The sequence below is a fragment of the Amblyomma americanum genome, chromosome 1 (assembly GCF_052857255.1).
Source record: "Amblyomma americanum isolate KBUSLIRL-KWMA chromosome 1, ASM5285725v1, whole genome shotgun sequence".
NCBI classification, from domain to species: Eukaryota; Metazoa; Arthropoda; class Arachnida; order Ixodida; family Ixodidae; genus Amblyomma; species Amblyomma americanum.
In genome coordinates this window covers 151,504,847-151,515,048 of record NC_135497.1, presented here as the reverse complement: position 1 = coordinate 151,515,048, position 10,202 = coordinate 151,504,847, and the positions used below count along the sequence as shown (strand labels likewise).

At 48.5% G+C, this 10,202-nt stretch overlaps 1 long non-coding RNA gene across 1 annotated transcript; it reads right to left on the bottom strand.

Annotated features, from left to right (window-relative positions):
* Positions 1-5,250: 5,250 nt before the first annotated feature.
* Positions 5,251-9,187, bottom strand: LOC144113947 (uncharacterized). The gene is made up of 3 exons (XR_013310922.1): positions 8,908-9,187; positions 7,230-7,357; positions 5,251-5,269 (listed from the first exon to the last, which is right to left on the bottom strand). It is a non-coding gene; the product is annotated as an uncharacterized LOC144113947 (long non-coding RNA).
* Positions 9,188-10,202: the final 1,015 nt, after the last annotated feature.

Genomic DNA, 10,202 nt, shown 5'->3' with positions numbered 1-10,202 from the left:
AGGAAAGAACCTGTGGCTAGCTAATGTTGCACGAGCCTGCACGTCAGCAAAAGCACCGCTCGGCGTGTTCACTTCGTCAACGTACCAAGACGTTGGGCTGCACAACCAGCGCTACGAGGACTGTTGTTACAAAATTTAAATATATCCGTACGTCCCAATCTCTACTCATCAGTCATGACCACTTCTCGGCGGTGACAGCTGCCGCGCCAGCAGATGGCTCGCTGCTGATGCTGCCGACTCCTCGACGCTCGGGCTATCCTGCCAAACCCGCCGCCTCACCCCTCAAAATCATCGCACGCTCTGTTGTGGTAAAGTCGATGAAGTGCAGGCCGCAGTATTTTTGCGAGAACTTTGTTGTCGGAATCGGGAGCGGGAGCCATCGTAATGCTGGTGCAAACGTAAACGAAGCGACGGTAGCGACGGGCGATAGAGGCCATCAACGTCCGGCTGGTGGCAGTGTTCATTTCGGCTTCTGCTAGGCTGCACCGCTCGATATGTGTAATCACGGAGCCCATGTTTACGCCAGTTTACGTCACGTTTTGGTTATATCGTCAAAAGAGAGTCCCAGATTTGAATCAGAGCGACGGGAAAAAGTTTTTCAACTTACGAGCACAAATCTCAGCAATAAATGCATTTCTCGCCGCCGGACGAGCGACAACAAAGCCACGAAATGCCGAACTATTCGATTTTGCTAAAAAAAAATCCAGAGCTGTCCTCAGTGTCCTCTTAAGCAAGAAATGAACGTTCAATGTAGTTCAAAAGCGTTTTCATCTACCTCGCAAATGATCTGGAGACTGTACAAGTAACTAAACTTTTGAGGCGATGTGATCAATATCAGACTTCCACTGTTTTTTTGCGCTGGCTAAAGCATGCTGACAAGGTAATCGGCCACCTGCACAAGTCAAGTCAAAGCCCAGCCGCCGCGGTGGCTGAGTGGTTACGGCGCTCGGCTACCGGCCCGAAAGACGCGGGTCCGATTCCGGCCGCGGCGGTCGAATTTCGATGGAGGCGAAATTCTAGAGGCCCGTGTGCTGTGCGATGTCAGTGCACGTTAAAGAACCCCAGGTGGTCGAAATTTCCGGAGCCCTTCACTACGGCGTCTCTCATAGCCTGAGTCGCTTTGGGACGTTAAACCCCTATAAACCAAACCAAACCAGCACAAGTCAAAGCCAGTGCATGAGATATGGACCAGCGGCTGAACGCATGAGAGTCGATCATTTTGAAGGCAGCGCCCTTAAAGAAGAAAACATGGTTGTTGAAGGCAAGCTAAGGTTTAAAAAAAATGCATTTCCATGCATAGGGTGCGTTCTGATATGTGCTGGCGTCAAAGTAAGCGTCTGCGACAAGCACACGCGGCAGGCATCGAACACAAGTCAGGGCAAGCCTTCGACGCTTTTCTGATCCACGCATAGATGTTTCATTGCTCGAGTGGAATACATTGAGTTCCGCAGGGAAAGGAAATAGGATACTTAATAATCTGCCAACGTTCCTTGTTATGTTCGCTTGTTGTTACATTTGCGGCTGCATAACTAAACGCACATCAACCGCGCGGACACTTTTTTTCATTTGCAGCAACCTGCAGTAAGTGCGTTTCATGTATCAGCTTCAGGCACATGTGCGCAACTGAAGTACGGAACTGCAGCAGATATTTTTACCTGCAGAGAGCAAGCTGAGAGTAAGCTGTCTACAGTGCATAAACTAAACCACTAACCTCTATATGATATGGGCTTTCATTATTCTATGCTATGCCTCTACGGCAATCTATCTAGCCATAAGGGAAGTTATACTGGGAGTATATTTTAAATACATTTAATGTTGTTGAAGCATTTAAATACTTCACTGCATTGAAAAAGTCAAAAGCACCAAAATTCTTGGGCTCATAAGCGCATCTTGTGATTAACTTTTTTTTTTAGGTTACGAGGAATGCTACAACAACGGACATAAGTTTTCTTTATCGCAGAGACACTGTATGGCAATCATGAATGTGGGCGGAGCTTCAGTACAGAATAAAACTGTACGCAACTGCACTGCACTGCAGAGGAAAGGCGTGGAAAGCGACTAAGCCTTTAGACGGGCCCGACGCAGACCCAACGCTGGATTGCGGTGTTGTTCATTATTTTCTATTCCTTTCTTCACCTTCCCCTTCCCGATGCCGTACGCGCGCGTTTGCGCTAGGCAAATAAATTTTGATGCGATAACAGTGCAAACGAAAGCTGTTTCGTTTGGTCCTGAAACTGCACCTGCCGATCATGTGGTCATCGCGGAAGAACGCGATGTTTGGCCGTTGAACGTTGTCGTAGGGTCCGAAGTGGCAGTTGGACGAGCCGAACCACTCATGGAAGCTGTGTCTCGAAGGCAGGTACCGCTCCTGGTGGCCGAGGTGCCTGCGACGGGCAAAGGCGAGGCACTCCATGGACACGCTTGAAATTCACGATCTCAGGATAGGCCAGCTCTTCGCGCCCGTTGGACCCGGAGCGAGAACGGAGCGGTCGGTAAAATAAGCAAAATTCGTGCAAAATGTCACGCTGAAGGATATTCTCCTTCGAATCAGAGAGGATATTCTAGACAACCCCGGCAAATGACAGGTCAAGGCGATCCTTGCGCTTGATTTAAAAAGGGCATTTGGCAATGCCACCCACCAGGGAATACTGGAGGAGCTTAACAGAATCAACTGTTGCGACCGTACATACAATTACGTGAGGGGCTTTCCAACAGGAAAGGGTCAATAAGTATCGGGGGTCGGACCTCCTCTCCGTCCAATGTAGGTTCTAAGGGCACTCCGCAGGGAGCGGTCTTGTCTCCGCTTCTCTTCAACCTGGCCATGCGTGGGCTACCAGAGAAGCTAGACCATATCCAAGGCATTGAGCACGCTATATACGCCGCTATATATGTGTGATATACTGTACGTATGAAATATAATAACAAATAAAGACTGATGATATTACAACCCGGTGTTGCAGCGGTAATAAAAGGAAAATTCAAGACCGGCTTCCGGAAGCCGCGAACGTCGTGTGCCAGCGTGCGGCGAGGCTTAGTTTAACGTGCTCTCCTGAGAAATCCGAGTTACTCCTGATCGACAGTGGCAAGAAACAGAATAATTCACTTTTCCCATCCACTCCCCTGTCGCTATTACGGTCCAGGGTATGAGCATTCCGACCAAGAAAAAACTCAAGATCCTGAGAGCCATCATACCTAGCGGGAACTCTAACACCACAACAATCAGACAGCTCCAAGCCTATTCCGAGCAAGTCTCTAGAATGCTACGCAGGGGAATCAAGAAAAGAAATAGGCTAAGAGAAAAGGCGGCCCTAAGATTAGTTCAGGCTTTCATTCTCTGTAAGATAACATACGCCACCCTGTACTTGCTGCTGAGCAAAAAGGAGATGGGCTAACTGGATGTTATTATTCGAAAGGCAGCGCTGGGACTCCCTTTATGCACATCCACAAATCGCCTACTACAGCCGGCGATCCGCAACACCATCAAGGAACTAATAGAGGCCTACCGTGTCAACCAAATTGTCAGGCTCTGCCAGGAAATACTAAGCCTGGCAGGAAAATATTGCAGAAGCTGAGAATCCGTCTACCCCGGGAAGTCGCAGACCAGATCGACATGCCTATGCAGATGAGATCACACATCACAACAAACCCCGTACCAAAGCACATGGATGAGGAACACAACAGAGGACGCGGATTAGCCAGAGCTGGACACCTCTCTAAACGTTGGGATGGAAGCAAGGACACGATCTACGTCGATGCGGCTGGACCCGTTAGTGGGGTCGCGGCAATTGCAGCAGTTTCACCCCGGGGGATATAATCGCTAACAGCCTTATCCAAGCGGTGCATACCACATCGGCTGAAGAAGCAGCTATCGGACTAGCGATATCAAAGAACATCGAGGCAACGGTAATGTCCGACTCACAAGTAACTGTACACAATTACCTCAGAAGTCGTGTTGGCGCTCTGTGCAGGGAAAGTTTGGAAACGTCTAATCCTTCGAACGTCCAGATCTTCTTGACACCAGGGCACCTCTCAACGACGGGCAATGAGGTGGCCAACACATCTGCTCGAGCTCTCCTCCTCCGAGCATCTGGCACGCAGCCTCTCTCTGACACAGCCCCTCATTCTTACTATGCTGCGCAGAAATTACGGAGTACTACACGATCATAAGAAAGAGATATCGTCTTCCTCACGAAACCCTTTGCAAATTTGAAGAGCACATAATCAGGAGACTACAAACTAATACTCTGCCCAATCACTACTTGATGAGTAAATGGTATCCAGACACATGCGAATCGTCCTGCCCCTTCTGTGGAGCAGTTGGCACACTCTTTCATGCGGTTCGGGAATGCCATGAAAACGCAGACTTGGACAGCAATGCCGATCCGACATATGAGCGCTGGGAGGCAAAACTTCATAGCCACAGTCCCTTCGACCGGAAATCGTTGGTTGAGAGGAGGTGGATTGTGATGGCGACCATTGGATTCACCTACTGAACCCACCCAGTATTTATGTTCTTAATAAATATTTTCCCTCCTTGATGCTAAACATTTTTTTAGGGGATTGGGGTGGAGGGGGGGCAAAGCTTCTCTTCAGGGCACCTGCTGCGAGGGGTTAGTTCAGTAGCTTTTGTTATCGAGAAGAGCGCAAAACATCCTTCAGCGAGTGTGGCCTGCCTGCCCACAGTCACGTGCTTTCCTTATCGCCCTTTCCTCTTCCTTAATTCTTCTCTCCAGGGCACACCATTCATGAACAACAATTTCAAAGGGTCCGTTCTGGAATTACGTCCAGCTGGTCGTAGGTGCGATCCATTTAGTTCAATTAGCAGGTTCCCTTCGTCTTCGCTTCCACGTCCTCCAGGCAGCACCATTCTCCTACACGTGACCGCAGCCTGGACGCTAGCCCAGGCGAAACGCTGACCCCGCAGCAATGCGTGCGTCGCTGGACATCGCACCATTTTCCGACACTCTTGTTGCGGTAGCCGGCCTCGGCCAAGAGCTCGGGGATGAGCACTTCTTCGTCCTGAATGCCACCCACGATCTCCTGGGGCGTGTAGCCTGCAGGGGCGCATGCGGGATGCGCGCTACATCAGCATGGACCCGGCGGTCACCACACGCCGTGCGTATATATATGCGGTGCGCTTACCGTTTCTGGAGTGGTTGTTGGTGGTGTAAAAGCCGTTGCTGATGGGCAGCCGGCCGGTCAGCAGCGCCACCCGGTCTTGGCGAAGAAAAGCGTGGCTCAACGTCGCGGTTCGTGCTCGTTCTTCACACTGATTTAGTCAGACATTTTCACAAAGATAAGCAAACTGTCCTATACAACTCAAGAAAAAAACAACGTAACGGATGCCCCTCAAAGGATATCTAAAGCCAATGGCGTCTACCTATTGTCAGGTGCCGCGGTCAACAGCCCTGCACCTGCTAACATGGCATCACAAGTGCCTAGTAAGCGATATGCGGTTGATCGCGATGTTATGACAATAGGTAGACGTCATTGGTTAGAAGATATCCTTTGAGGAGCACTTGTCGCTTCGATTTTTAGTTCTGTCTGACTAGTTGCGCTTGACTGGAAGCAACAGTCAGCGCGTGTGTGCATGTTTGTGTGCACGCTATCAAACTTGTTATCGTTTCACATATGCTCTCAGTGAACTATATATGCGGCATTTAGTTATATTTTAGTAATTCAGAGTTACTCGCTACATTCCTGAAACAGGTTCATTCAGTGTTCTGTTATGGATGGCGCACCCATTTAGACAAACAAATTCGTACAGCGGTACTTCCTCGGCGCATCGGCATCGCGGAATTTTGTACAGTAGTTTCTTTTTGAACGTGCGCTAGCAAGCATTTGCTTCTCATTACTGTTCAACGCTGGCCAGCTTGTTATTAATGCACCATAGAGTTATTTGCCTATACAGGGTGTTCTACGATAACTATAACACACACTTAGACACATACAAAAGGAGAGCGCACATGCACCCGCCAAAGATGCAAAGACAAAAACACCCGTACAGTGGGTGTTCCGCAACAATTACGCCGGTCCTATTAGTTAAAAATGTTCGGAAGGAGCAGACGGGTGCTTGAAACTGTTGTAATTTCTGCATTCTTAACGAAAAGGTGACCTGCCCTCCTTAGGAAATTCGAAAAAGGTTAAAGTTGCGCCTCCACAATCACCAGTACACCCACCCGCCGGGAATCAAATGACACCAGCATGTGGCGTACAAAGAGTCACCAGAAAACGGGGGATCAGGTGAAGACGTGGGAAGAATTAGGCGTACAGAGCACCATGCGAGACCGAGGTGAGCTTGTAAGGAAGCGTGCGCAACATTCATGGAACAGCAACATGGTGAAGTTCCTGTGAGTAGTGACACTGTGGCTTTTCGCCGGTGATTGAAGATAGTTTACTTAATTTTGAACCCATTAAAGCACAAGCGGTAAAAGTATCTGTACGCTTCTAGTTGCAGGAACCTTTTATCAGAAAAGGGGACCGTTTTCACTCTTAACTCGCGCTTTACAATTACTGTTACGAAATCATAAAGGCACGCAAAAATGCCTAAATTATCGCCGCTCACTCCAAAGAACAACCTCAGGTGTGGCCATGCCGCGATGTACAGTATTTCTGATAACAAGAGTAGTTTATCTATTCTTTAGTGCTCTTTCGTCTAGTGTTCTGTCCTCGACCTTTCTTGCGTGTTTTGCGCTAAAAGTATTCTCTTTATCTATCTCTATTCTTTAGTGCCAATATTCTGTCCCGTTGTTATTCTACAGTTGGCCAGTACTGTGGGTGACCCAGCCGCTGCCTGCAGTTTGTATTCTGTCTTTTTTTCTTGTTTTGCAGTTCTTATTTCTTCGAATGCAGCGATTTGTTTTCATTTTTGGTAAGACTGAATGAACGTGCAGCAAAGGCACCCTTCTTCGAAGCAATTTGTAATGCATTGTAAGTTCGTAACCATCTTCTTTTTCACCGCGTTATCGCCTCGTTTATAATAGAGAGTTTAGGAAAGGGGAGCAGTACTAGCATGGACTAGCGCAGGTGCGCCGTCAGATGAGGCCACAGTGCGTGCGCAGTAGGTATCCGGTAATTCGGTATAAGCCTATGCACTAATGCCTCACCGCTATGTCTATGCGTCAAAGCCACGTTGTAAGTGAAGGCACGCCGACAAAAACGCCGGATGCACCATTTTATGACAATGACACGACCCACAGAGGATAGATTGGGCTAAAGAACGATACGACCTACAGGGCGAGCACAGCGGGTTGGCCGTGTAGAAGTCCGTCAGAAGCGCACCTTCAGCTGCCATCCTGTCCAGGTTGGGGGTTTCCTTGGCCGGGTTGCCGAAAATGCCGAGATCTCCCCAGCCCATCTGAGGACCACGGGAGGACAGAAAGCTTATATCAACGAGTAACGCCGCCGTGAATACCACACAGTGATCCGCGCCACTGGTGGTGTCATATGAGCAGACAGCTGATCCGCCGATTGAAAGATTTGACACGCGAAAGGCCCCAACGGCTTCCGCCTTCGAGAAATACAGAGAGGGGGAGAGCGGGGACAGAGAAACCATGGACTCCGCAACAGGCATGGAAGAGGGGAACGCATTTTTGCCCCCATATTTTTTCACCTATCCGAAAGATAACGAGCAGAGTTTGCTTTTAACCATGAACTTCGCTGCCTCCCTTGTAGACAGTCCTGTGCACGCCTATATATGCTGGTCCATCAAGCATTAATCGAATGACAAAGGGCAGCGTTCAGGTCCTCTGAAACACCGTTATTAACCGATTCCTGGGATTCTTTCTCACGCTATTCTTTGTGGTTTATGGGTCGTGATGGTGGCCTTGTTTCTTCAGCAGAACAAAATTAGAGATCACATGCGGCTACCCGAATTGGAGGAATGCGAAAGGATTGACGCCTCTTCGACACTCGTCGCCTTTCAAATAGCCCGCCATGGTTGCTTTCCCGTCCACTTAATTCTTCATTTTATTCTCATTTTCATAATTACTCAATCAATTAACCAGTTTTATTTCGATATATGCCCTCTTTTCATCTCAGTGACACATTTTGGGCTTTCAAATTTGGCGCTATGGTTACTTTCCCGTCCCCTTAGTATCTACCCGTCTGACCTATTCAACCATCTATTGACTTTTGTTTCTAATTGATTAACTAATTAATCTATGTCAATCATACTTTTTGTTCAATTAATTATCACTCATAAAACACATTTCAATCCATTTCAAACTGTATTTTCACTTCTTTGCCTATTTTTCTACTATCTTAGCACCCACGACTGTTTTCCCGTCCACACACTATATCGACGTCCGCGCTATTTCGGCGTTTTTTAAAGATTATTGCCTCTAATTAAATAACCAATCATCCTATCGACATCCATTTTTTCCGCATCATCCTCACATCGTCCTGTATCGGTGACACCCATTCGTTTGAAGCTACCTCTTCTGAGAACGTCACAATCGCTGCAGGCACGTTTCGGTGACACGTTTCGGTGACACGACCCCGCCGTTATAGCCTAGAAATGCTTTCGCGTTAAAAAAAATTAACAACGATAATGAGCGGTCTTCTGTCACGAGAAGAGCATTCATGAGCGTACACCGTTAAGGATAAAAAAAGGGGGGGGGGGAACCAGCAGCGCTGGGGACAGCATGCCTGGCATGAGTGCGCACATTGCCCCATGCTGCGCGCTGTCTGCTTTCAGCACGCTGTGGTAGTGCCGGGAAATCCGCAAAGAAATTGCAGCGTCCGAGAGGGGTGTTTCAGGCTGGGCACCTTCTATCAAGTGGATCGATGCCATGACAACACTGTGCAGCGTGGATTGAGAGTTAATGGTGCAGTTCGCTTTTATCCATTACATTGTACAGATTACTGTGATTGGTATGCCACAAGTTGAGAATAAAATTCACTCACGTCATCCATGAGCATTATAACGAAATTGGGCTTCGGAGAAGCGTCCGTGTAAGGAAACGCGAGCGTCGTAAAGAGCATTGCGCAAACACACACATGCACAAGCATCGCCATCGAAGGTGCTTCCAAGCGATGGTGCCACATTCAACAGTCCGGTGATCTTCCCGCACTCGGACAGCGTCTTGTCTTACACGGGAAGAGGAACGTTCCTCTGCCTCGAGAAGCCCTTTGCATTGATGCTCCTGCCTCTTGCATGGCTTTTTATCTAGCCGCCGAGAGCCTGCTTGTCTGATTAGCAATCTCTGTTCTTGATACACCTCCGACACTCCCGACGGGCTAGTCTGACCTGGAGAGGAAGGCGCCGTCGACTATTCACATTGTTAGATTAAAATTCGGCAATAATACAACATCCTCGCCGATTTGATATGTCTCAAAGCGCTCATATTCCAACCGCGACTCGAATGAATGAGTTTAGAAAGTGATACGAAAGAGGGCGCGCTAATACAAGAGAAGTTGCGCAAATATAACAGACCGTGCCGATGGTCCACAATGTGTTCGCAGCTGCGTCGTTAAAGACAACAGTTGATCACCATCTAGAGCGCAGGCGCTGAATGAGAGCTGTCAACTCACTAGGCAGGATAAACGATCGCTTATGAATGCACTTCGAAAGAACGTGCTCGATGCACACAATGAAACATGATGTGTCTGAACAACAGTTCTACTGTTTATCAAGTGCACACGAAAAACGGTGTCATTGTGTCTTTTATTAGAAGATAATTGCACCCCGATGAGCGCAGCAAGAAATACTACCTCAGAATTTGGTAATTAAGTGAACATATCTTACCTCAACTGAAGAACCACAATCAGTCTATTGCAAGTTGAAGTAAATGTGGCATGTAAACGTACCAGAGTGAGCTTCTTGATTGTATACAGCGGGTACCACTGTTTTTCATGTCGAGGTTAGTGATACGCTTGCTATAACCTTAGAAGCTTCGTGCAAAGTGGTCTTCTCATGCCCTCACACCACACGTGCTTGCATCTATGCGAGTGGATGATGCTGGTGGTTGGCTGGCACTACCCCCCTGGAGGGCCTCCTTTCAGAACCATTTGCCGCTTTGTTCTTGAAGCGAGGTTTCTCCTCTGCCCCAGGCCCGCCAGCTGCGTAGGAGCCGCCAGTGACGCCCCCTGTGGCGCCAGCGCTCTCTGATTGGCTGCGCCGCCTGTGACGTCTCGTATGGAGCGCGCCTCTGCGCCGCAGCTGTTTTCCTCCTGCTCCCCGTCGGCGCTCGCAAAGGTGA